Below are 27,387 nucleotides of genomic sequence, written 5' to 3'. Positions count from 1 at the left end.
GGTTTTTGATAGTTTGGGCCCTATTGAATAATGAATGTTTTGAATTTTCTCCAAAAGTAAAGTAGTTGCAAACTCATCCTTTTAGAAACTTGTTTGGGCTGTTGAGAGGAGTAAAAAACCATCAAAAATTTCAATCCTGCATGATTCTACCAAGAAATGTGATTCTTCATTCAAAACCTGATTTTTGCTATTGGGCTCTATTGAATAATGAATGTTTTGAATTTTCTCCAAAAGTAAAGTAGTTGCAAACTCATGCTTTTAGAGACTTGTTTGGGCTCATGAGAGGAGTAGAAAAACATCAAAAATTTCAGTCCTGCATGATTCTACCAAGAAATGTGTGTTCATTCAAACCGCTGGTTTTTGATAGTTTGGGCCCTATTGAATAATGAATGTTTTGAATTTTCTCCAAAAGTAAAGCAGTTGCAAACTCATTCTTTTAGAAACTTGTTTGGGCTGTTGAGAGGAGTAAAAAACCATCAAAAATTTCAATCCTGCATGATTCTACCAAGAAATGTGATTCTTCATTTAAAACCTGATTTTTGCTATTGGGCTCTATTGAATAATGAATGTTTTGAATTTTCTCCAAAAGTAAAGTAGTTGCAAACTCATGCTTTTAGAGACTTGTTTGGGCTCATGAGAGGAGTAGAAAAACATCAAAAATTTCAGTCCTGCATGATTCTACCAAGAAATGTGTGTTCATTGAAACCGCTGGTTTTTGATAGTTTGGGCCCTATTGAATAATGAATGTTTTGAATTTTCTCCAAAAGTAAAGTAGTTGCAAACTCATCCTTTTAGAAACTTGTTTGGGCTGTTGAGAGGAGTAAAAAACCATCAAAAATTTCAATCCTGCATGATTCTACCAAGAAATGTGATTCTTCATTCAAAACCTGATTTTTGCTATTGGGCTCTATTGAATAATGAATGTTTTGAATTTTCTCCAAAAGTAAAGTAGTTGCAAACTCATGCTTTTAGAGACTTGTTTGGGCTCATGAGAGGAGTAGAAAAACATCAAAAATTTCAGTCCTGCATGATTCTACCAAGAAATGTGTGTTCATTGAAATCGCTGGTTTTTGATAGTTTGGGCCCTATTGAATAATGAATGTTTTGAATTTTCTCCAAAAGTAAAGTAGTTGCAAACTCATCCTTTTAGAAACTTGTTTGGGCTGTTGAGAGGAGTAAAAAACCATCAAAAATTTCAATCCTGCATGATTCTACCAAGAAATGTGATTCTTCATTCAAAACCTGATTTTTGCTATTGGGCTCTATTGAATAATGAATGTTTTGAATTTTCTCCAAAAGTAAAGTAGTTGCAAACTCATGCTTTTAGAAACTTGTTTGGGCTCATGAGAGGAGTAGAAAAACATCAAAAATTTGAGTCCTGCATGATTCTACCAAGAAATGTGTGTTCATTCAAACCGCTGGTTTTTGATAGTTTGGGCCCTATTGAATAATGAATGTTTTGAATTTTCTCCAAAAGTAAAGCAGTTGCAAACTCATCCTTTTAGAAACTTGTTTGGGCTGTAGAGAGGAGTAAAAAACCATCAAAAATTTCAATCCTGCATGATTCTACCAAGAAATGTGATTCTTCATTCAAAACCTGATTTTTGCTATTGGGCTCTATTGAATAATGAATGTTTTGAATTTTCTCCAAAAGTAAAGTAGTTGCAAACTCATGCTTTTAGAGACTTGTTTGGGCTCATGAGAGGAGTAGAAAAACATCAAAAACTTCAGTTCTGCATGATTCTACCAAGAAATGTGTGTTCATTGAAACCGCTGGTTTTTGATAGTTTGGGCCCTATTGAATAATGAATGTTTTGAATTTTCTCCAAAAGTAAAGTAGTTGCAAACTCATCCTTTTAGAAACTTGTTTGGGCTGTTGAGAGGAGTAAAAAACCATCAAAAATTTCAATCCTGCATGATTCTACCAAGAAATGTGATTCTTCATTCAAAACCTGATTTTTGCTATTGGGCTCTATTGAATAATGAATGTTTTGAATTTTCTCCAAAAGTAAAGTAGTTGCAAACTCATGCTTTTAGAGACTTGTTTGGGCTCATGAGAGGAGTAGAAAAACATCAAAAATTTCAGTCCTGCATGATTCTACCAAGAAATGTGTGTTCATTCAAACCGCTGGTTTTTGATAGTTTGGGCCCTATTGAATAATGAATGTTTTGAATTTTCTCCAAAAGTAAAGCAGTTGCAAACTCATTCTTTTAGAAACTTGTTTGGGCTGTTGAGAGGAGTAAAAAACCATCAAAAATTTCAATCCTGCATGATTCTACCAAGAAATGTGATTCTTCATTTAAAACCTGATTTTTGCTATTGGGCTCTATTGAATAATGAATGTTTTGAATTTTCTCCAAAAGTAAAGTAGTTGCAAACTCATGCTTTTAGAGACTTGTTTGGGCTCATGAGAGGAGTAGAAAAACATCAAAAATTTCAGTCCTGCATGATTCTACCAAGAAATGTGTGTTCATTGAAACCGCTGGTTTTTGATAGTTTGGGCCCTATTGAATAATGAATGTTTTGAATTTTCTCCGAAAGTAAAGTAGTTGCAAACTCATCCTTTTAGAAACTTGTTTGGGCTGTTGAGAGGAGTAAAAAACCATCAAAAATTTCAATCCTGCATGATTTTACCAAGAAATGTGATTCTTCATTCAAAACCTGATTTTTGCTATTGGGCTCTATTGAATAATGAATGTTTTGAATTTTCTCCAAAAGTAAAGTAGTTGCAAACTCATGCTTTTAGAAACTTGTTTGGGCTCATGAGAGGAGTAGAAAAACATCAAAAATTTGAGTCCTGCATGATTCTACCAAGAAATGTGTGTTCATTCAAACCACTGGTTTTTGATAGTTTGGGCCCTATTGAATAATGAATGTTTTGAATTTTCTCCAAAAGTAAAGCAGTTGCAAACTCATCCTTTTAGAAACTTGTTTGGGCTGTAGAGAGGAGTAAAAAACCATCAAAAATTTCAATCCTGCATGATTCTACCAAGAAATGTGATTCTTCATTCAAAACCTGATTTTTGCTATTGGGCTCTATTGAATAATGAATGTTTTGAATTTTCTTAAACAATATTTTTATTGAGTTTTCAAAATAATAGGAATGTATAAACATACCTCATATATATCATGTTCGAATAGAGTCAAGATAATGTACATCAGGACATCATCATATGGTATCTGAACATCATATCATCATTTAAAGTATGTACAATTAACATTAATTGAAATAGATTTGAAAAACAATTACAACAGTACAGGCAAACACCAAATACATGTGAAATTTTGGCACACAAAAAGAGCAAAAATCAAGATATCAAGATATAAATTCTTCTTCTATCTTAGATTTGAGTTTCAACCATCTATGCCATCTGTCGTCAAATAACTTTATTGACATATTGTTAATATAATGAATTTTTTCATAAACACAATGTTTGTCCACCAACATGATCAATGTGGCAATGTTCGGAGGTTGCTTGTTGTTCCAACCTTTCGCTATAAGGTATATTGCAGACATGAGTATGTGGGCAACCAAATACTTTGTTGTTTTGAATCTGCAAATATCTATGAGTAGTAAGGCCAAGGCAGGGTGCAACTGAACACGCCAGTTGCATATGATCGAAATCAAATTGGAGACCTTAAGCCAGTATGGTTTCAGTACCGGGCATCCCCAGAAAATATGGAGTAAGTCAGCCTGAGACCCGCATCCCCGCCAACACAGATCAGATCCCCCTTCCCCAAAATGTTTAATCCTGTTTGGGGTCAAGTAATATCTGTGGACTAGTTTGTAATGTGTTTCCAAAATGTTCATGCAATTTGTAGACCTCACTGCAGTCTTAAAAGACAATGTCCACTGTGGGGCACAAATCTGCTTCTGCAGAGTAGTCTCCCATTTTTCAAAGCATCCACCCTTAGAAAAGGTGTATTTGCCGGTCAGGAAGTTATACAGGGGTTTAAGAGAGCTCTTGTGCCTGGGGGTTGTGCTGGTTAGGAAATTATAAATGGTATGGTTGACCAAAACTATCTTGCAGAAATATCTCTTAAATTTGTTATATTCCTCTTTGAGTATGAGGTATTTCATATATTCCGTATTAGGGATTTTAAATTTAGCCTTGACCAACTCAAAAGGCATGACTTTATTATTGTCCAATAAATCATCCACATAAGCAATGGGGAATGTTTTCCAGTTATCAAACATGGGTCTCAAAGAAACCTTGACAGGTGCCAAAAAGTGAAGTCTCAGTCTTTTGGTTGAAACAGGGGAGACATTAAACCTTCTCCTGCACATATGTGACCAGCTCTGCACAGAGGCTCTGAGTATTGGGTTTTCTATGTCTCCAATCTCTCCTCTGTGCAGAAGAAAATAGGAAACATAAAGTGTCGGTTCTTTATTAGGCATTAAATCTCTTTCAATTTTTGGCCATCCCAATTCTGTCTGTTCTGTGAGCCACATTTTTGTCAATTCAGTTGTGGTGGCAAAGTAATACGCCTCCAAGTCTGGAAGGGCTATCCCCCCATTTTCTCTAGATTTAAGTAGTGTGTGTTTCTTTACCCTAGGCTTTTTATTATTCCAAATAAATCTGTTCATTTGATGAGTTAATTTTTGTATGTGTTGCATTGATAAAGGCAGAGGGACATTCCTGTACAAAAACAACACCTTTGGGAGGCAGAACATCTTATATAGTACTATTCTTCCCAACCAAGTGGCTGGGGTTTTTGACAATTCTCCCAACTTAGTGTCAAGGGATTTCAAAAGGCTATCTATGTTTACCTCACTTGTGTGTGTGAGGTCGCTTGTGAGCCAAATTCCTAGATATGGGATTTTAGTGCAGTCCCAAGTAAAAGGGTACTTATCTTGTAATTGCTGTTTTATAGGGGCTGAAATAAATAGTGACAAAACGTTAGTCTTTTTTACATTGAGTTTATAATATGATATTGAACCAAACAACTCTATGATGTCCCAAGTCGCCTTCAACGACTCAACAGGATCTGTCAGTGTGAGTATGATATCGTCTGCATATAAATTTATTTTATGCTCTACATCTCCCAACCGTACTCCCCTCACCTCACTCGAGTCCCTTATCCTTTGAGCCAGTGGTTCCAGACTCAGGATAAAAATAATTGGGGACAGAGGGCATCCCTGTCTTGTTCCGTTTGTTATGTCAAATTTCCCTGACATCGTGCTATTGACCAGCACAGAGGCAGACGGTTGGGAGTACAGAGCCTGAACACTTTTCAACATCTCCTCACCAAAACCCATCTTCTTTAATACTGCGAATGCATATGTCCAATTGATGCGGTCAAAAGCTTTCTCCGCATCAAGGGCCACAAACAGACTGGGAATTTTTTTCTTGTTACAAAAGTGTATATGGTGCAAGACACTTCTTGAACTGTCAGAAGTCTGTCTAAATTTTACAAAACCCACTTGATCGGGATGTATGAGATATTGGATAACATCCTGCACCCTTTCTGCCAGTATTTTTGCATAGACCTTGATGTCTGCATTCAGGAGGGATATGGGTCTATAGTTTTCTATCTTGGTGGGATCTTTGTCCGGTTTGGGGATTACCACTATGGTGGCTCTCAGCATATCTGCACTACATGTTCCTTTTGATTTTATAAAATTTAGGGTGTTTGTTAAATAGGGGACCAGATTTTCCTGAAATGTTTTATAATATTCCACAGGGAATCCGTCTGGACCAGGAGCCTTATTACATTTGAGATTTTTTATTGCCAGAGAGACCTCTCCCTCAGAGAAGGGTGCATCAAGCATTTCCCTTTGCTCAGAAGACAGAGATCTCAACTCTACTCCTCCCAGGAAATTATCTATCATCTCCTCTGTAGGAGGGGGATAAGTCCCATTTTTCCCTATATTGTAAAGGTTTGAGTAGTATTTTTCAAAAGCCAAAGCTATATCCCTTGGCTTTTCTATATTCACTGAGTTCTGGGAAAGTTTTTTAATTAAATGCTTTTTATTTATGGGTTTGAATCTATTTGCCATAGTTTTTGAGTTTTTGTTGTTATTTATGTAGAACCCTGCCCTGTTAAACAGAGTCTTTTTTTCGTAAATATTTATGAGAAGATTTCTAAATTCCAATCTAAGGGAGTATAACTCCTTGTATTTAGTAAAAGATTTTTCCACTTTGGCCTGGTCTTCAAGTTTTTTGATTTGTTCTAGTAACAGCCTCTGTTTGCTCTCTCTTTCCCTCTTTTGTCTTGAGGCCATCTGAATTAAGTGGCCTCTAATGACACATTTATGTGCTAACCATAAGGTTTCAGGGGAGATTTCCTGGGAGTCATTTTCTTTAAAATAATTCATTATAGTGTTTTTTATTGTTGCTATATTATCTGGGGAGTCTACTACAAATTTGCTATATCTCCAATTGTAGTGTCTTTGAGTCGAAGAGGAAACCTGTAATGTTAATAGAATTGGAGCATGGTCCGACCATGTGATGGGGCCAGTTTGGAAATCTATATACGAATCTAGTAAGGAAAAACTGGTAAATATATGATCTATTTTGGTATAAGATCTGTTGTGTGGGCAGAATCTGGTGTATTCTCTAGAATTAGGGTTCAATATTTTACAACTGTCGTGCAGGTTAGCATTGCTCAGCCACTTCCCCAAATTCACACTTCTGTAGTATGGAGCAGAGGATGAGCAATCAGTGCTTGGGTCAACAATACAATTAAAGTCTCCCCCCCATATGATTTGTCCCTTGCTAAATTTGGATAATTTTCTTTTGACTTTATTGAGAAAGCTAATTTGTCTCACATTAGGGGCGTATACATTAACCACAGTGTATTCCATTCCCTCCAAGGTAAAATTGATGATTAAATATCTGCCTTTATTGTCTTTATAAACATCTGAAATAACCACTGGTAGGTCTCTGTGGAAGGCAATGGCCACCCCAGCTTTTTTCCCTCCCTCGTTGTTGGAGAAGAAAATCTGAGGATAATCTTTGTTTTTAAATCTGTTATTATCAGTTTCCAGGAGGTGGGTTTCCTGTATCATAGCAACATTTGCTTTCAATCTTTTGATCTCCTTCCACAGAGCATACCTTTTAAAGGGACTATTAAGCCCATTTACATTAAATGATAGGATTTTCAACTCCATAATATATCAAAAAGAAAGAAATGTGTTAAATAACTCAATAAGATAGAATAGTCCATCTGGACATATATCCAAGAAGAGTGGTATTTCTCTAGAAATTTGTTGTCAGTGCCTGGTGTGCCTGTGAATAGAAACATGTTATAACCTGGAATAACCTAGAACAAAACAAACTTGTTAACAAGGAAGGTGAATTTCTCAAAAGAAATGATACCAAGAGAAATCTCTCGGTTAGTGTTTGGGGATGAAAGTTCAGGCCAAGAGCCAGGGTCAACACCTACCAAGTCCATTATCTTTTCTTTTGTGTGGTCCAGGACTGTGACAAACGTCTTGGCTGTCGTGAAGAGTTGCTCCTCTCTTGATTGTAGGATAAAGATGAGTTCTTCATTGGAGGAATACCAAGGTCCTGAAAGAATCTATCACAGTTATCAATGTTAGATAAGGCAAAAGTAGTGTTTTCCTTCATGACCAATATTTTTGTAGGAAAGCCCCATCTGTATAGCACCCTGTGCTCCCGTAGGTGTGCAGTGATAGGGAAAAAGTCTCTCCTTTTTTGCAACGTGGCTTTTGAAAAGTCTGCAAAGATCTTAATACCCTCATATGGTCTTGGTAAGATGGGTGACTGCTTGCTCTTCCTCAAAATGTCCTCCTTTGTCAGAAAATAGTGAAAGAATGCAATAACATCCCGCGGAGCTCTTTCAGGGGCATATTTGGACTTAGGTAGTCTGTGTATGCGTTCTATTAAGAGGTCTCCTTTGGAAGCACCTGGGAGCATAGCATGGAGCATTTTTTGCACATATGAATCAAGATCTCTGTCCTTGACATTCTCAGGTATTCCTCTGAATTTAAGGTTGTTTCTCCTACTCCTGTCCTCTTGTTCTATCAGTCTTGACTTTAGGAAGGTAACTTCTTTCTCTAAGGCATAATGTTCGTCTATCAAATTGTTGTGAGACTGGACTATCTCCTCCATTTTCGACTCCAAGTGATTCACCCTCTGACCCAGACTGTCTATATTGTTTTGGAGGTTTGTATTATATCCCTCTAGTTGTTTTTGGAATGTCTTTGCAAGAAGGCACACCATATTTTTTATGAACATTTCTGAAGCTGCTTTGTTGGTAGCCTCTACCTCAGTCAAAACATGTAAAAAGTTTTCAGGCATGGGGTTATCTGGAGTGCAGAAGTCCTCCATCTGCGTCTCACTTTGCAGCTCAGCCGAGCTACTGCTTAATCTGCAGCTATTTTGTGAGGCAGGGGACAGTTCCCTCTGTGGTGGCGTTAGAGGGGTGTCTGAAATTGTGGAGATATCTGGACAAGATGAGGAGGCCCTTATTGTATTTGTGGCCTCCATAGCGGCTGTGAGCGTTGCTGCTGTGCAAGATTTCACAGGCTGCGCAAGATTTTTGCTTAAGGTACGCAATTTGCGTACTTGCTGCGCAATCCCGTCTGTTTCCCGGTTAATCTCGCGATATTTTGCCTCCTTCTTCTCAGCGCTACTTTTAACACTGAATTTAGCGCTTTCTTTAATATATGGAGCGGCGGTTTTTGCAGGGATGGGGGCAGACTTACCCCCTGACTTGAATACTGCGTGTTTCAGTCTCTGTGGCGTTCTCTCCCGCTGTGCGCCGCTCAGGCTGGGGCTGCAGGCTGTGGCTGCTGTGTGGCGGGCGCCATCTTGGCTCCTCAGCATGAGGGGAGAGCGCTCCAGATTTTTTGATTTTCCTGCTTTTCTATTAAGCGGATCCATTATGTGGGGGCACCGCTGGTGCCTATGGAGGTTCCCACAAGTTTTCAGCCAGTCCTGGCTTGTAAGTCGCTTGTTAATAGCGCTTGGTAGGCTGCCCTGTGGAGGAGCTCAGAGCTCAGGCTTCCATTCAGCTCAGACGCTGGCCACGCCCCCCAATGTTTTGAATTTTCTCCAAAAGTAAAGTAGTTGCAAACTCATGCTTTTAGAGACTTGTTTGGGCTCATGAGAGGAGTAGAAAAACATCAAAAACTTCAGTCCTGCATGATTCTACCAAGAAATGTGTGTTCATTGAAACCGCTGGTTTTTGATAGTTTGGGCCCTATTGAATAATGAATGTTTTGAATTTTCTCCAAAAGTAAAGTAGTTGCAAACTCATCCTTTTAGAAACTTGTTTGGGCTGTTGAGAGGAGTAAAAAACCATCAAAAATTTCAATCCTGCATGATTCTACCAAGAAATGTGATTCTTCATTCAAAACCTGATTTTTGCTATTGGGCTCTATTGAATAATGAATGTTTTGAATTTTCTCCAAAAGTAAAGTAATTGCAAACTCATGCTTTTAGAGACTTGTTTGGGCTCATGAGAGGAGTAGAAAAACATCAAAAATTTCAGTCCTGCATGATTCTACCAAGAAATGTGTGTTCATTGAAACCGCTGGTTTTTGATAGTTTGGGCCCTATTGAATAATGAATGTTTTGAATTTTCTCCAAAAGAAAAGTAGTTGCAAACTCATCCTTTTAGAAACTTGTTTGGGCTGTTGAGAGGAGTAAAAAACCATCAAAAATTTCAATCCTGCATGATTCTACCAAGAAATGTGATTCTTCATTCAAAACCTGATTTTTGCTATTGGGCTCTATTGAATAATGAATGTTTTGAATTTTCTCCAAAAGTAAAGTAGTTGCAAACTCATGCTTTTAGAGACTTGTTTGGGCTCATGAGAGGAGTAGAAAAACATCAAAAATTTCAGTCCTGCATGATTCTACCAAGAAATGTGTGTTCATTGAAACCGCTGGTTTTTGATAGTTTGGGCCCTATTGAATAATGAATGTTTTGAATTTTCTCCGAAAGTAAAGTAGTTGCAAACTCATCCTTTTAGAAACTTGTTTGGGCTGTTGAGAGGAGTAAAAAACCATCAAAAATTTCAATCCTGCATGATTTTACCAAGAAATGTGATTCTTCATTCAAAACTTGATTTTTGCTATTGGGCTCTATTGAATAATGAATGTTTTGAATTTTCTCCAAAAGTAAAGTAGTTGCAAACTCATGCTTTTAGAGACTTGTTTGGGCTCATGAGAGGAGTAGAAAAACATCAAAAATTTCAGTCCTGCATGATTCTACCAAGAAATGTGTGTTCATTCAAACCGCTGGTTTTTGATAGTTTGGGCCCTATTGAATAATGAATGTTTTGAATTTTCTCCAAAAGTAAAGCAGTTGCAAACTCATCCTTTTAGAAACTTGTTTGGGCTGTAGAGAGGAGTAAAAAACCATCAAAAATTTCAATCCTGCATGATTCTACCAAGAAATGTGATTCTTCATTCAAAACCTGATTTTTGCTATTGGGCTCTATTGAATAATGAATGTTTTGAATTTTCTCCAAAAGTAAAGTAGTTGCAAACTCATGCTTTTAGAAACTTGTTTGGGCTCATGAGAGGAGTAGAAAAACATCAAAAATTTGAGTCCTGCATGATTCTACCAAGAAATGTGTGTTCATTCAAACCGCTGGTTTTTGATAGTTTGGGCCCTATTGAATAATGAATGTTTTGAATTTTCTCCAAAAGTAAAGCAGTTGCAAACTCATCCTTTTAGAAACTTGTTTGGGCTGTAGAGAGGAGTAAAAAACCATCAAAAATTTCAATCCTGCATGATTCTACCAAGAAATGTGATTCTTCATTCAAAACCTGATTTTTGCTATTGGGCTCTATTGAATAATGAATGTTTTGAATTTTCTCCAAAAGTAAAGTAGTTGCAAACTCATGCTTTTAGAGACTTGTTTGGGCTCATGAGAGGAGTAGAAAAACATCAAAAATTTCAGTCCTGCATGATTCTACCAAGAAATGTGTGTTCATTGAAACCGCTGGTTTTTGATAGTTTGGGCCCTATTGAATAATGAATGTTTTGAATTTTCTCCAAAAGTAAAGTAGTTGCAAACTCATCCTTTTAGAAACTTGTTTGGGCTGTTGAGAGGAGTAAAAAACCATCAAAAATTTCAATCCTGCATGATTCTACCAAGAAATGTGATTCTTCATTCAAAACCTGATTTTTGCTATTGGGCTCTATTGAATAATGAATGTTTTGAATTTTCTCCAAAAGTAAAGTAGTTGCAAACTCATGCTTTTAGAAACTTGTTTGGGCTCATGAGAGGAGTAGAAAAACATCAAAAATTTGAGTCCTGCATGATTCTACCAAGAAATGTGTGTTCATTCAAACCGCTGGTTTTTGATAGTTTGGGCCCTATTGAATAATGAATGTTTTGAATTTTCTCCAAAAGTAAAGCAGTTGCAAACTCATCCTTTTAGAAACTTGTTTGGGCTGTAGAGAGGAGTAAAAAACCATCAAAAATTTCAATCCTGCATGATTCTACCAAGAAATGTGATTCTTCATTCAAAACCTGATTTTTGCTATTGGGCTCTATTGAATAATGAATGTTTTGAATTTTCTCCAAAAGTAAAGTAGTTGCAAACTCATGCTTTTAGAGACTTGTTTGGGCTCATGAGAGGAGTAGAAAAACATCAAAAACTTCAGTCCTGCATGATTCTACCAAGAAATGTGTGTTCATTGAAACCGCTGGTTTTTGATAGTTTGGGCCCTATTGAATAATGAATGTTTTGAATTTTCTCCAAAAGTAAAGTAGTTGCAAACTCATCCTTTTAGAAACTTGTTTGGGCTGTTGAGAGGAGTAAAAAACCATCAAAAATTTCAATCCTGCATGCTTCTACCAAGAAATGTGATTCTTCATTCAAAACCTGATTTTTGCTATTGGGCTCTATTGAATAATGAATGTTTTGAATTTTCTCCAAAAGTAAAGTAGTTGCAAACTCATGCTTTTAGAGACTTGTTTGGGCTCATGAGAGGAGTAGAAAAACATCAAAAATTTCAGTCCTGCATGATTCTACCAAGAAATGTGTGTTCATTGAAACCGCTGGTTTTTGATAGTTTGGGCCCTATTGAATAATGAATGTTTTGAATTTTCTCCAAAAGTAAAGTAGTTGCAAACTCATCCTTTTAGAAACTTGTTTGGGCTGTTGAGAGGAGTAAAAAACCATCAAAAATTTCAATCCTGCATGATTCTACCAAGAAATGTGATTCTTCATTCAAAACCTGATTTTTGCTATTGGGCTCTATTGAATAATGAATGTTTTGAATTTTCTCCAAAAGTAAAGTAGTTGCAAACTCATGCTTTTAGAGACTTGTTTGGGCTCATGAGAGGAGTAGAAAAACATCAAAAATTTCAGTCCTGCATGATTCTACCAAGAAATGTGTGTTCATTGAAACCGCTGGTTTTTGATAGTTTGGGCCCTATTGAATAATGAATGTTTTGAATTTTCTCCAAAAGTAAAGTAGTTGCAAACTCATCCTTTTAGAAACTTGTTTGGGCTGTTGAGAGGAGTAAAAAACCATCAAAAATTTCAATCCTGCATGATTCTACCAAGAAATGTGATTCTTCATTCAAAACCTGATTTTTGCTATTGGGCTCTATTGAATAATGAATGTTTTGAATTTTCTCCAAAAGTAAAGTAGTTGCAAACTCATGCTTTTAGAAACTTGTTTGGGCTCATGAGAGGAGTAGAAAAACATCAAAAATTTGAGTCCTGCATGATTCTACCAAGAAATGTGTGTTCATTCAAACCGCTGGTTTTTGATAGTTTGGGCCCTATTGAATAATGAATGTTTTGAATTTTCTCCATTTTCAAACAACTTTATTAAAATTTTACATAACATTAACAGTAATATTTTTACGTCATACCTATAGCCGTAGGATATACAGAAATAACAGTATTGTAGTAACATGAGTATTCAGTAGGAGTATCTAATAATAACATATAAAATATATATACCTTAACCGTAGTAATATATTTGAAGTACACCAAGATAGTCCTACATAGAATATATATACCTTAACAGTAGTAATATATTTAAGGTACAACGATATAGTCCTACAATAAACTAAAGTAATGTTTATATATCTTTATTTCTGTTTTGAAAGGGAAATGTTCACTTTATAAAGTATAATCAGGGGAAGAGCATTACAGCGTAAATGAATAGCAAATTAACTGAATCACACAGTAGGAGAGATCAGGAGCAAGTGATTTCAGATAAATTTTGATCTGAGGCGAAGCATATCCAGGATTTCCATCTTTTACTGAATGTTGCGAAGTAGTTATTTGCCATAGCATGACTTTTCTCGTATGAACAGTGCAACGACATTCTATCAGTAATATCACTGAGTTTGGGCGTTGCATTTTCATTCCATAGAGATGCTATGGCATTCTTTGTTATAAGAAACAAATGAATGACTGTTGGGATATGGGAAGGATGGATCTCATCAAGATTTAAGGACAATAATGCCATTTGTGGTGTTAGGGTAATTTTTTGTTTTGTCACCTCGTTAATTAACCTAGAGATCTCCAACCACAAAGGCCTAATATTAGGACATTCCCAGAAAACATGCAAAAGCGAACCTATAAACCCACAGTTTCTCCAGCAATCTGAAGATCTACCTGGGAATATTCTGGCTAATTTTACTGGCGTAAAGTACCACCTAGATATCAATTTATAAAAGGACTCATGTAGAGAGGCGCAAATATTAGACGAATATGTCCTTTTAAAAGCCTGTTTCCATTGTTCCATAGAGACTGAAATATTAATATCATTCTCCCAATTTAGCATATATGGGGTCTTCTCTAGATCCTCCGAACCATTTAAGAAATCGTAAATATTTCTCGATCTCCAGTGGAGTTTAACATTAGGATTACAAAGTAGCAGACTAGTAGATTCCGTTATAAATGATTTTTTCCTTATAAATTTTAGTATATATTTTTTGAGCAGAGAAAAGAGATTGAAATCCTGGAAAGAAAAATTCTTTTGAGTCTTTAGTGTTTCGTTGCTTAAGAATTTCCTACCGTCATACAGATCTCCTATTACCCTAATACCTGATTTGTTCCAATCTGCCGGAATTTCTTTTTCCACTATCAGACCGAGAAATTTAATAGGAACATTTTTTAATTGAACATATCTTTGGCTCTGACTCTTTTTAATTTGGGGCCTAGCTAATTGTTTCCATGCTGAAAGGGTTGCAGAAATTGTTGGGGAATCATAATATGAAGGGGTGGATGACATAAGACATTCCAAGATTGCCTTTAGAAGAGTTTTATTTTTGTTGAAGTACATCTCAATTTCTACCCATGCTGGAGCATTGTTTGTATTTACCCAAAAAAAGGATTGCTTGATTAGATTAGCATAGTAATAATTAATTATGTTTGGAAGGGCGAGTCCGCCATTAAGTTTATTTCTAGTTAAAATGTGTGATGCTACTCTTGCTCTTTTCTTATTCCATATGAATTTATTTATATTGGACTGAAGCTTCCTGAGATATTTTAATGGGATAAATAATGGTATTGCTCTGAAGGTATAAAGTATTTTTGGGAGGGTAAAAAGTTTAAATAAAATTATTCTGCCTACCCATGAGATTTCCTGACTCGAGAAACTATTTAATTCGTTCTGGGTTTTTTTTTATAATATTCTGCAAATTTATCTCCACTGTTTTCCTAAAATTTCTAGTTAAACTGATACCTAAATATGAAATATCCTCCTTTTCCCAATCGAAGCTGGAGATCCTCTTAATGTTTGAGATAGTAAGATCATTAAGAAAGAAATCTAGTATTTTGGATTTGGTCTCGTTGATTTTGTAAAATGAGATCCCAGAAAAACGTTCGATAGTTGATAGAACCTCTTTGATTGAATTCAGTGGATCTGACAAGCTCAGGATAATGTCATCAGCGAAGAGGCTGATCTTAGATTGGTTGTCTCCTATCTGGATACCGCGAATATCACCATTAGCTCTTATTGCTTCCGCTAGAGGTTCCATTATCAACGCAAATAAGAGGGGGGAAAGTGGGCATCCCTGTCTGGTACCATTAGATATCATAATTTGGTTGGATAGATGACTATTTGCATAGACATTTGCGGAAGGGTTTGAATATAGTGCCATTATTGTTTTTATTATTTTGTTACTAAAGCCGAATTTGTTTAAGGTTGCTTTTAGGAACTCCCAATTAACCCTATCAAAGGCTTTCTCTGCGTCTAAAGCCAAAAGGAGTGAGGGGATTTTTTTCCTCTTGATGAAATTAATCAGATTCAGTGTTCTCCTAGTACCGTCGATTGTCTGGCGTCCCTCAATGAATCCAAGCTGATCTTTATGGATAATGTTTGGAAGGATGTTCTTTAGTCTATTAGCTATGATTTTTGAAAATAATTTGACATCTGTGTTTATTAATGAAATGGGTCTATAGTTTTTAACTGACTCCAGGTCTCCTTTGGGTTTGGGTATTAGAATTATATTGGCCCGTAACATTTCAGAGGGAAAGGCGCCAGACCAAGATGCTTTGTCAAAAACTTGGACCAAATAAGGGGTTAAGATAGATTGGAAGGTTTGGTAATACTCGTTAGAGTATCCATCGGGTCCCGGAGCTTTTTTCTTTTTGAGTGATTTAATGGCTTCTGAAATTTCCGACGCAGAAAAGGGGGCCTCTAGATTTAATAATTGTTGGGTGGTAACCTTAGGTAAATTTAAAGACGTAAGAAAATCATCAATTCTTTGGCTATCAGGTTGCTGTGTTTCCTGATCTGATTTTAAATTGTAAATAGAAGAGTAATATTCTGCAAAGGCATCTACGATCTTCTTGGGATGTTCTAGTATAGAGCCATTATGTTTAATTCTATTGATTCTGCTTTTAATTCTTATTGTTCTAAATTTTTGTGCCATGAGTTTAGTCGGCTTGTTGTATGATGAATAAAAATTAGACCTCATGGATTTAGCATATTTATCATATTCACCAAATAGTTCCGATCTCAGATCTATTCTTAATTTTAGGATTTCTGAATGGATATTGGGTGGTATATGGGATGATTTTTGTATGGTTTCTTCTAAATTTTTTAAGTCTGATTGTATTTTATGTATTTTTTCCTTACTTATCTTTTTTTTGGTGAAGGCTAAATGGGTCATTACACCTCTAATCACTGCTTTGTGAGCATTCCATAGGGTAAATGGGCATATGTTGTTTATGTCATTCTCCATAAAATAATTGTTTAAAGCCAATTCTATTTCCTTTTTTAGGTTTGGGTTGAATAGAAGTGATGAATCACATCTCCACTGAGATTTAAATTTGGCCGACCTACCAAGAGAAATCTCAGCAACAATTGGGGAGTGGTCTGAAAATGTTTTGGGTAGAATTTCTATTTTTTTAAATTTTGAAATTGAGAATGTGTCTGTTAAGAATAAATCAATTCTGGAAAAAGATTTGTGTGCCTCTGAGAAGTGAGTATATTCCAAAGAGGATGTGTTGAGACACCTAAAAACGTCTAAATATTCATGGTTACAAAGCCAGCGTTTGAGTTCAGGGAATAAGGATCTAGTGGGAGAAGTAGAATCCAGTGATCCATCCGGAACAATGTTGAAATCACCTACTAGGACAGTGGTACCTCTTTTTACTTCCTGAATTTTTTTGTCCAGACCATTGAAGAAACTCATTTGTCCATTACAGGGGGCATAAATGTTCACCAGTGTTGTCAATTGATTGTCGATTAAGCAGATAAGAATCAAATATCTGCCTGCACAATCAGAGAATTCACTGATAATTTCGAATGAGATTGTGTTTTTAATTAAGATTAAAACACCTGCTCTTTTTTTCTCGTTTAGAGATTTAAATATATGTGGAAAATTTTTATTTTCAAATTTAGGGTGTCCTTCCCTGGCTAGTTTCACCTCTTGAAGGCAGATGATATCTGCTTTGCTGCCCCTAATCTCTCTCCATGTGAGATATCTCTTGACAGGACTATTCAAACCCCTCACATTGAATGACAGTATCTTAACCATAAACTTAACTCTAAAAACAATACAGAAATACAAATAATAACATAAATAGGAAGAAAATACCAAAATCCTGGGTAAACTTCCTAAAAATGGGGAAAAGTTCGTGAAACTCTACAGGAAGCCTCCTGCATAACACAAAATGTAAGTGTTAAAACAATTCGGATTTACATTTTTCACCCTGGAGCTTCATTCCTCTCATCCAAGGATTTAATGAAATGCTTTCCTTCTTGTGGAGACAAAATTGTTGTAAACTTGCCGCCATGGTTTATCAATAGTTTAGTAGGAAACCCCCACCTATAAATCACACCTTTTTTCCTTAGTAATGTTGTGACTTCATTAAAACCTTTCCTTGTTTGAATAGTGTCTTTTGAAAGGTCAGCATATGATTTGATATGATCATAAGGATGGGGAAGAAGTTTGTTGGTTTTAAGGTAGTTTAAGAATTTTTCTTTGGTGGAGTAGAAGTGAAATCTCAGGATAGTGTCTCTAGGAACCTCAGTCGAGATGGATGCTGGGCGAGGGAGTCTATGAATTCTATCTATCATTAGTTCTAACTCAGGGATAGAAGGTAAGATCTTAACTAAAATCTCCTTGACGTATTTTTGTAAACCATTCTGATTAATTTTTTCGGAGATTCCTCTCAGCTTAATGTTATTTCTTCTACTACGGTCTTCCAGATCGGCTACTTTACTGCGTAGAAAAAGGATTTCTTTTTGGGCATTAGCTTGTTGTTTTTGAAGGGAATCAGAGGTCTTCCCAAGAACTTCTATTTTTTTATCATTTTTGTCTATCCTAGTGATAACTGTGTCAAGGTTGGCTTGTAAACGGCTAGTATGCTTGTCTAGGGCTGACTCAAAACTTTTATTTAGTGCCAGAATTAGATCTCTGACATATTTCTCAGAAGCCCCTTTCTCAGACGCTTGAATATCTTCCAGACCCCCATGATTACTGGAATCAGATTCCTCCTCTGCAAAGCTATGGTCTATTCTGGGCCTATTTTTATCTGGACTTTGAGACGGGGACGTTTCATAGAATTCTTCCTCATCTGACAGTACAGCCAGACCTCCCCCCTTGTTCTCATCTCTTTTAGATTTTCTGTTAATAGATGTGTCCATTTCTGATTGAATACTATCCAACTCTTGTAACATTAAAGTATGAGTATCACCTTTTTGACCAATTGAGAATTTGGTGTTTTTTGGTGTAGAAGGAGGGCTAATACATATAGCTTGATCCAGATCAGTCACATCTGGTTTATATAATGGTTTTTCCTTTTGCTGTCTTATTTTATTGCTTTTCTGGCTCATTTTGACAGTAATTAGTATTGTAAGTGAATAAACAAGGTTATACACCAAAATATTGGGACTCAAATCTAGCTCCAATGCTCTAAGTGAATAAGTGCCCTACTATTAAACTTTTTTACTATACAAATCACCGCAATTTCAAGAGTTGTGTTGACAAAAAGGTATAAAGAATTGAGGAATTGAAAGTTGGAGAGTATTACTGTTATATCTCCCAATGAAAACTAGTAAACTGGGATTTAATGTGGAAGAACTTCAAATACAAGTCCTGAGTCAGCTATTATCTTAAATCTACTCTCTCTCTTTTTTTTTTTTTTTTTTTTTTTTATAGAATCAGGACATAACACATACCTCAAATCATATAAATGTAACTGACAAGTAAAGCATTAGTTTTTGTTTTGCTACTTTGTTCTGTAATATATGCTATCCTGAGAAGTGAGGGTCTTCCAGAACCACAACATATAGTAACCAGTGCTATTGATCAAAACTAAACCAAGTTATGATACATATAACAGATCCACCGATAAATGAAGCTCTGTCAGACCCACACCCCCCAGAACCAGATAACAAACACTCCTCAGTCTTCCCTGCTAATTTCACACTCAAAACCCAAAGATATAAACCCCTCAGCTAAATTCCGCCAGGTCTTGACATTAGAAAGTCCACAAAGCCGTTTTATTTGTCGCTGAAGTTCCTTCTCCACGCTGCCGATTCCTCCCGTTGTAAGGCGCTGTAATAGAGGTCAATCACCGCTCCCCTGCAGCCGCTGCATTGACAGCCAAAAAGCGATCCTTCAATTGCTTGATTTAGCGAGGACTCTCTCACTTAGATGCTGCTGTAGCCACTGATGTCTCCCCCGGACTCCCCCCTCCACCTCCACTCCACAGGCACCGCTTCCAAAACAGTTATTAAGTTAAAGGATGTAAGCCATTCCCTCAGCTGTGCTTCTTACCGGCGCCACTTTTAGGTCTCCCGCTGAGTTAATGCCACTGCTCCTGCTTTCAACCTCACTGTCGCTCCTTCAGCTATCAGTTCCTATACTCCCGCTGCAGCTGTCAGCTTCTTCTCATGAGCGTCACCTGCCCCAGCACTCCAACAGAAACAGTCACGTCTCTCCTCTCAATCCAGGGCGTTCTGCTGCACAAATGTCAGAACCACTCACCAGACGCTGCTTCTCCTTCTTCTGACTCCGCTTCCAAGACACCGCTCTCAAGGCTGTGTAAAAGAATGCAAGCCGCTTCTTCTTCTTCTGGCTGTAATTAGCCTGCTTCAGCTCCTCTCTGTCTCCTCAGAGGTGTCGCTCCTGAACCTCCCGTCTGCTCAATGCCGTCGCTCCCGCTCACACCGGTACAGCAGCCTCCTTTGCTAACAGATCCTGCACTCCCGCTGCAGCCGCCAGCTTCCTCCCGGCGAGAGACGCCCGCCGCTGCTGCCGATGTTATGTCCTCTCACCAGACGTTGATCCTCTTCTTCCGACTCCGCTTTCAAGACACCGCTCCCAAGGCACTTGCTTTGCACGTGGTTAGCGCGCTTCAGCTCTTCTCTGTTTCTTCACAGGTGCCGCTCCTGGATCTCCCGCCTGTTCAATGCAACCACTCCCGCTCACACTGGTGCAGCCGCCTCCTTTGTTGACAAATCCTGCACTCCTGCTGCAGCCGCCGGCTTCCTCCCGGCGAGAGACACCCGCCGCTGCCGATGTTAAATCCTCTCACCAGACGTTGATCTTCTTGGCCTTCCGACCTCACTGAAGCTGCCTCCGGATCGCTACTGCTCCTCACCGCACTGATAACAAAGTCGCTTCCCTCTTCTCTTCAGCCAAGGGCACGTTGTTGCAGAGAGAAGCCTCAGCGCGGGAAAAATCTGCTGAGTCACAGCCCCTCAGTCTTCAGGAGATGTTTTCTTCAGAAATAGTCGGCCAAAAGTCTCCAAATTAGGCTCAAAATGATCCTGGGATAAAAGGCTATCAAATCCAAAGAGTTTCCAAGCAGAAATTCTTTTTGTTGGCTTGAAATGTCGCTTAATAAGGAAGGCTTCCTGAGAGCTCAGAGCTCACACAGCCTGCTCCATCGAGCTCCAGACCACGCCCTCTTGAATTTTCTCCAAAAGTAAAGCAGTTGCAAACTCATCCTTTTAGAAACTTGTTTGGGCTGTAGAGAGGAGTAAAAAACCATCAAAAATTTCAATCCTGCATGATTCTACCAAGAAATGTGATTCTTCATTCAAAACCTGATTTTTGCTATTGGGCTCTATTGAATAATGAATGTTTTGAATTTTCTCCAAAAGTAAAGTAGTTGCAAACTCATGCTTTTAGAGACTTGTTTGGGCTCATGAGAGGAGTAGAAAAACATCAAAAACTTCAGTCCTGCATGATTCTACCAAGAAATGTGTGTTCATTGAAACCGCTGGTTTTTGATAGTTTGGGCCCTATTGAATAATGAATGTTTTGAATTTTCTCCAAAAGTAAAGTAGTTGCAAACTCATCCTTTTAGAAACTTGTTTGGGCTGTTGAGAGGAGTAAAAAACCATCAAAAATTTCAATCCTGCATGATTCTACCAAGAAATGTGATTCTTCATTCAAAACCTGATTTTTGCTATTGGGCTCTATTGAATAATGAATGTTTTGAATTTTCTCCAAAAGTAAAGTAGTTGCAAACTCATGCTTTTAGAGACTTGTTTGGGCTCATGAGAGGAGTAGAAAAACATCAAAAATTTCAGTCCTGCATGATTCTACCAAGAAATGTGTGTTCATTCAAACCGCTGGTTTTTGATAGTTTGGGCCCTATTGAATAATGAATGTTTTGAATTTTCTCCAAAAGTAAAGCAGTTGCAAACTCATTCTTTTAGAAACTTGTTTGGGCTGTTGAGAGGAGTAAAAAACCATCAAAAATTTCAATCCTGCATGATTCTACCAAGAAATGTGATTCTTCATTTAAAACCTGATTTTTGCTATTGGGCTCTATTGAATAATGAATGTTTTGAATTTTCTCCAAAAGTAAAGTAGTTGCAAACTCATGCTTTTAGAGACTTGTTTGGGCTCATGAGAGGAGTAGAAAAACATCAAAAATTTCAGTCCTGCATGATTCTACCAAGAAATGTGTGTTCATTGAAACCGCTGGTTTTTGATAGTTTGGGCCCTATTGAATAATGAATGTTTTGAATTTTCTCCGAAAGTAAAGTAGTTGCAAACTCATCCTTTTAGAAACTTGTTTGGGCTGTTGAGAGGAGTAAAAAACCATCAAAAATTTCAATCCTGCATGATTTTACCAAGAAATGTGATTCTTCATTCAAAACCTGATTTTTGCTATTGGGCTCTATTGAATAATGAATGTTTTGAATTTTCTCCAAAAGTAAAGTAGTTGCAAACTCATGCTTTTAGAAACTTGTTTGGGCTCATGAGAGGAGTAGAAAAACATCAAAAATTTGAGTCCTGCATGATTCTACCAAGAAATGTGTGTTCATTCAAACCACTGGTTTTTGATAGTTTGGGCCCTATTGAATAATGAATGTTTTGAATTTTCTCCAAAAGTAAAGCAGTTGCAAACTCATCCTTTTAGAAACTTGTTTGGGCTGTAGAGAGGAGTAAAAAACCATCAAAAATTTCAATCCTGCATGATTCTACCAAGAAATGTGATTCTTCATTCAAAACCTGATTTTTGCTATTGGGCTCTATTGAATAATGAATGTTTTGAATTTTCTCCAAAAGTAAAGTAGTTGCAAACTCATGCTTTTAGAGACTTGTTTGGGCTCATGAGAGGAGTAGAAAAACATCAAAAACTTCAGTCCTGCATGATTCTACCAAGAAATGTGTGTTCATTGAAACCGCTGGTTTTTGATAGTTTGGGCCCTATTGAATAATGAATGTTTTGAATTTTCTCCAAAAGAAAAGTAGTTGCAAACTCATCCTTTTAGAAACTTGTTTGGGCTGTTGAGAGGAGTAAAAAACCATCAAAAATTTCAATCCTGCATGATTCTACCAAGAAATGTGATTCTTCATTCAAAACCTGATTTTTGCTATTGGGCTCTATTGAATAATGAATGTTTTGAATTTTCTCCAAAAGTAAAGTAGTTGCAAACTCATGCTTTTAGAGACTTGTTTGGGCTCATGAGAGGAGTAGAAAAACATCAAAAATTTCAGTCCTGCATGATTCTACCAAGAAATGTGTGTTCATTGAAACCGCTGGTTTTTGATAGTTTGGGCCCTATTGAATAATGAATGTTTTGAATTTTCTCCGAAAGTAAAGTAGTTGCAAACTCATCCTTTTAGAAACTTGTTTGGGCTGTTGAGAGGAGTAAAAAACCATCAAAAATTTCAATCCTGCATGATTCTACCAAGAAATGTGATTCTTCATTCAAAACCTGATTTTTGCTATTGGGCTCTATTGAATAATGAATGTTTTGAATTTTCTCCAAAAGTAAAGTAGTTGCAAACTCATGCTTTTAGAGACTTGTTTGGGCTCATGAGAGGAGTAGAAAAACATCAAAAATTTCAGTCCTGCATGATTCTACCAAGAAATGTGTGTTCATTGAAACCGCTGGTTTTTGATAGTTTGGGCCCTATTGAATAATGAATGTTTTGAATTTTCTCCAAAAGTAAAGTAGTTGCAAACTCATCCTTTTAGAAACTTGTTTGGGCTGTTGAGAGGAGTAAAAAACCATCAAAAATTTCAATCCTGCATGATTCTACCAAGAAATGTGATTCTTCATTCAAAACCTGATTTTTGCTATTGGGCTCTATTGAATAATGAATGTTTTGAATTTTCTCCAAAAGTAAAGTAGTTGCAAACTCATGCTTTTAGAAACTTGTTTGGGCTCATGAGAGGAGTAGAAAAACATCAAAAATTTGAGTCCTGCATGATTCTACCAAGAAATGTGTGTTCATTCAAACCGCTGGTTTTTGATAGTTTGGGCCCTATTGAATAATGAATGTTTTGAATTTTCTCCAAAAGTAAAGCAGTTGCAAACTCATCCTTTTAGAAACTTGTTTGGGCTGTAGAGAGGAGTAAAAAACCATCAAAAATTTCAATCCTGCATGATTCTACCAAGAAATGTGATTCTTCATTCAAAACCTGATTTTTGCTATTGGGCTCTATTGAATAATGAATGTTTTGAATTTTCTCCAAAAGTAAAGTAGTTGCAAACTCATGCTTTTAGAGACTTGTTTGGGCTCATGAGAGGAGTAGAAAAACATCAAAAACTTCAGTCCTGCATGATTCTACCAAGAAATGTGTGTTCATTGAAACCGCTGGTTTTTGATAGTTTGGGCCCTATTGAATAATGAATGTTTTGAATTTTCTCCAAAAGTAAAGTAGTTGCAAACTCATCCTCTTAGAAACTTGTTTGGGCTGTTGAGAGGAGTAAAAAACCATCAAAAATTTCAATCCTGCATGATTCTACCAAGAAATGTGATTCTTCATTCAAAACCTGATTTTTGCTATTGGGCTCTATTGAATAATGAATGTTTTGAATTTTCTCCAAAAGTAAAGTAGTTGCAAACTCATGCTTTTAGAGACTTGTTTGGGCTCATGAGAGGAGTAGAAAAACATCAAAAATTTCAGTCCTGCATGATTCTACCAAGAAATGTGTGTTCATTCAAACCGCTGGTTTTTGATAGTTTGGGCCCTATTGAATAATGAATGTTTTGAATTTTCTCCAAAAGTAAAGCAGTTGCAAACTCATTCTTTTAGAAACTTGTTTGGGCTGTTGAGAGGAGTAAAAAACCATCAAAAATTTCAATCCTGCATGATTCTACCAAGAAATGTGATTCTTCATTTAAAACCTGATTTTTGCTATTGGGCTCTATTGAATAATGAATGTTTTGAATTTTCTCCAAAAGTAAAGTAGTTGCAAACTCATGCTTTTAGAGACTTGTTTGGGCTCATGAGAGGAGTAGAAAAACATCAAAAATTTCAGTCCTGCATGATTCTACCAAGAAATGTGTGTTCATTGAAACCGCTGGTTTTTGATAGTTTGGGCCCTATTGAATAATGAATGTTTTGAATTTTCTCCGAAAGTAAAGTAGTTGCAAACTCATCCTTTTAGAAACTTGTTTGGGCTGTTGAGAGGAGTAAAAAACCATCAAAAATTTCAATCCTGCATGATTTTACCAAGAAATGTGATTCTTCATTCAAAACCTGATTTTTGCTATTGGGCTCTATTGAATAATGAATGTTTTGAATTTTCTCTAAAAGTAAAGTAGTTGCAAACTCATGCTTTTAGAAACTTGTTTGGGCTCATGAGAGGAGTAGAAAAGCATCAAAAATTTGAGTCCTGCATGATTCTACCAAGAAATGTGTGTTCATTCAAACCACTGGTTTTTGATAGTTTGGGCCCTATTGAATAATGAATGTTTTGAATTTTCTCCAAAAGTAAAGCAGTTGCAAACTCATCCTTTTAGAAACTTGTTTGGGCTGTAGAGAGGAGTAAAAAACCATCAAAAATTTCAATCCTGCATGATTCTACCAAGAAATGTGATTCTTCATTCAAAACCTGATTTTTGCTATTGGGCTCTATTGAATAATGAATGTTTTGAATTTTCTCCAAAAGTAAAGTAGTTGCAAACTCATGCTTTTAGAGACTTGTTTGGGCTCATGAGAGGAGTAGAAAAACATCAAAAACTTCAGTCCTGCATGATTCTACCAAGAAATGTGTGTTCATTGAAACCGCTGGTTTTTGATAGTTTGGGCCCTATTGAATAATGAATGTTTTGAATTTTCTCCAAAAGTAAAGTAGTTGCAAACTCATCCTTTTAGAAACTTGTTTGGGCTGTTGAGAGGAGTAAAAAACCATCAAAAATTTCAATCCTGCATGATTCTACCAAGAAATGTGATTCTTCATTCAAAACCTGATTTTTGCTATTGGGCTCTATTGAATAATGAATGTTTTGAATTTTCTCCAAAAGTAAAGTAATTGCAAACTCATGCTTTTAGAGACTTGTTTGGGCTCATGAGAGGAGTAGAAAAACATCAAAAATTTCAGTCCTGCATGATTCTACCAAGAAATGTGTGTTCATTGAAACCGCTGGTTTTTGATAGTTTGGGCCCTATTGAATAATGAATGTTTTGAATTTTCTCCAAAAGAAAAGTAGTTGCAAACTCATCCTTTTAGAAACTTGTTTGGGCTGTTGAGAGGAGTAAAAAACCATCAAAAATTTCAATCCTGCATGATTCTACCAAGAAATGTGATTCTTCATTCAAAACCTGATTTTTGCTATTGGGCTCTATTGAATAATGAATGTTTTGAATTTTCTCCAAAAGTAAAGTAGTTGCAAACTCATGCTTTTAGAGACTTGTTTGGGCTCATGAGAGGAGTAGAAAAACATCAAAAATTTCAGTCCTGCATGATTCTACCAAGAAATGTGTGTTCATTGAAACCGCTGGTTTTTGATAGTTTGGGCCCTATTGAATAATGAATGTTTTGAATTTTCTCCGAAAGTAAAGTAGTTGCAAACTCATCCTTTTAGAAACTTGTTTGGGCTGTTGAGAGGAGTAAAAAACCATCAAAAATTTCAATCCTGCATGATTTTACCAAGAAATGTGATTCTTCATTCAAAACTTGATTTTTGCTATTGGGCTCTATTGAATAATGAATGTTTTGAATTTTCTCCAAAAGTAAAGTAGTTGCAAACTCATGCTTTTAGAGACTTGTTTGGGCTCATGAGAGGAGTAGAAAAACATCAAAAATTTCAGTCCTGCATGATTCTACCAAGAAATGTGTGTTCATTCAAACCGCTGGTTTTTGATAGTTTGGGCCCTATTGAATAATGAATGTTTTGAATTTTCTCCAAAAGTAAAGCAGTTGCAAACTCATCCTTTTAGAAACTTGTTTGGGCTGTAGAGAGGAGTAAAAAACCATCAAAAATTTCAATCCTGCATGATTCTACCAAGAAATGTGATTCTTCATTCAAAACCTGATTTTTGCTATTGGGCTCTATTGAATAATGAATGTTTTGAATTTTCTCCAAAAGTAAAGTAGTTGCAAACTCATGCTTTTAGAAACTTGTTTGGGCTCATGAGAGGAGTAGAAAAACATCAAAAATTTGAGTCCTGCATGATTCTACCAAGAAATGTGTGTTCATTGAAACCGCTGGTTTTTGATAGTTTGGGCCCTATTGAATAATGAATGTTTTGAATTTTCTCCAAAAGTAAAGCAGTTGCAAACTCATCCTTTTAGAAACTTGTTTGGGCTGTAGAGAGGAGTAAAAAACCATCAAAAATTTCAATCCTGCATGATTCTACCAAGAAATGTGATTCTTCATTCAAAACCTGATTTTTGCTATTGGGCTCTATTGAATAATGAATGTTTTGAATTTTCTCCAAAAGTAAAGTAGTTGCAAACTCATGCTTTTAGAGACTTGTTTGGGCTCATGAGAGGAGTAGAAAAACATCAAAAATTTCAGTCCTGCATGATTCTACCAAGAAATGTGTGTTCATTCAAACCGCTGGTTTTTGATAGTTTGGGCCCTATTGAATAATGAATGTTTTGAATTTTCTCCAAAAGTAAAGTAGTTGCAAACTCATCCTTTTAGAAACTTGTTTGGGCTGTTGAGAGGAGTAAAAAACCATCAAAAATTTCAATCCTGCATGATTCTACCAAGAAATGTGATTCTTCATTCAAAATCTGATTTTTGCTATTGGGCTCTATTGAAAAGTGAATGTTTTGAATTTTCTCCAAAAGTAAAGTAGTTGCAAACTCATGCTTTTAGAGACTTGTTTGGGCTCATGAGAGGAGTAGAAAAACATCAAAAATTTCAGTCCTGCATGATTCTACCAAGAAATGTGTGTTCATTGAAACCGCTGGTTTTTGATAGTTTGGGCCCTATTGAATAATGAATGTTTTGAATTTTCTCCAAAAGTAAAGTAGTTGCAAACTCATCCTTTTAGAAACTTGTTTGGGCTGTTGAGAGGAGTAAAAAACCATCAAAAATTTCAATCCTGCATGATTCTACCAAGAAATGTGATTCTTCATTCAAAACCTGATTTTTGCTATTGGGCTCTATTGAATAATGAATGTTTTGAATTTTCTCCAAAAGTAAAGTAGTTGCAAACTCATGCTTTTAGAAACTTGTTTGAGCTCATGAGAGGAGTAGAAAAACATCAAAAATTTGAGTCCTGCATGATTCTACCAAGAAATGTGTGTTCATTCAAACCGCT

Source organism: Dendrobates tinctorius, unplaced genomic scaffold (assembly GCF_039654945.1).
Source record: "Dendrobates tinctorius isolate UK_male_01 unplaced genomic scaffold, ASM3965494v1 ptg000302l, whole genome shotgun sequence".
Lineage (NCBI taxonomy): Eukaryota > Metazoa > Chordata > Amphibia > Anura > Dendrobatidae > Dendrobates > Dendrobates tinctorius.
This window is presented reverse-complemented; position numbering follows the sequence as displayed.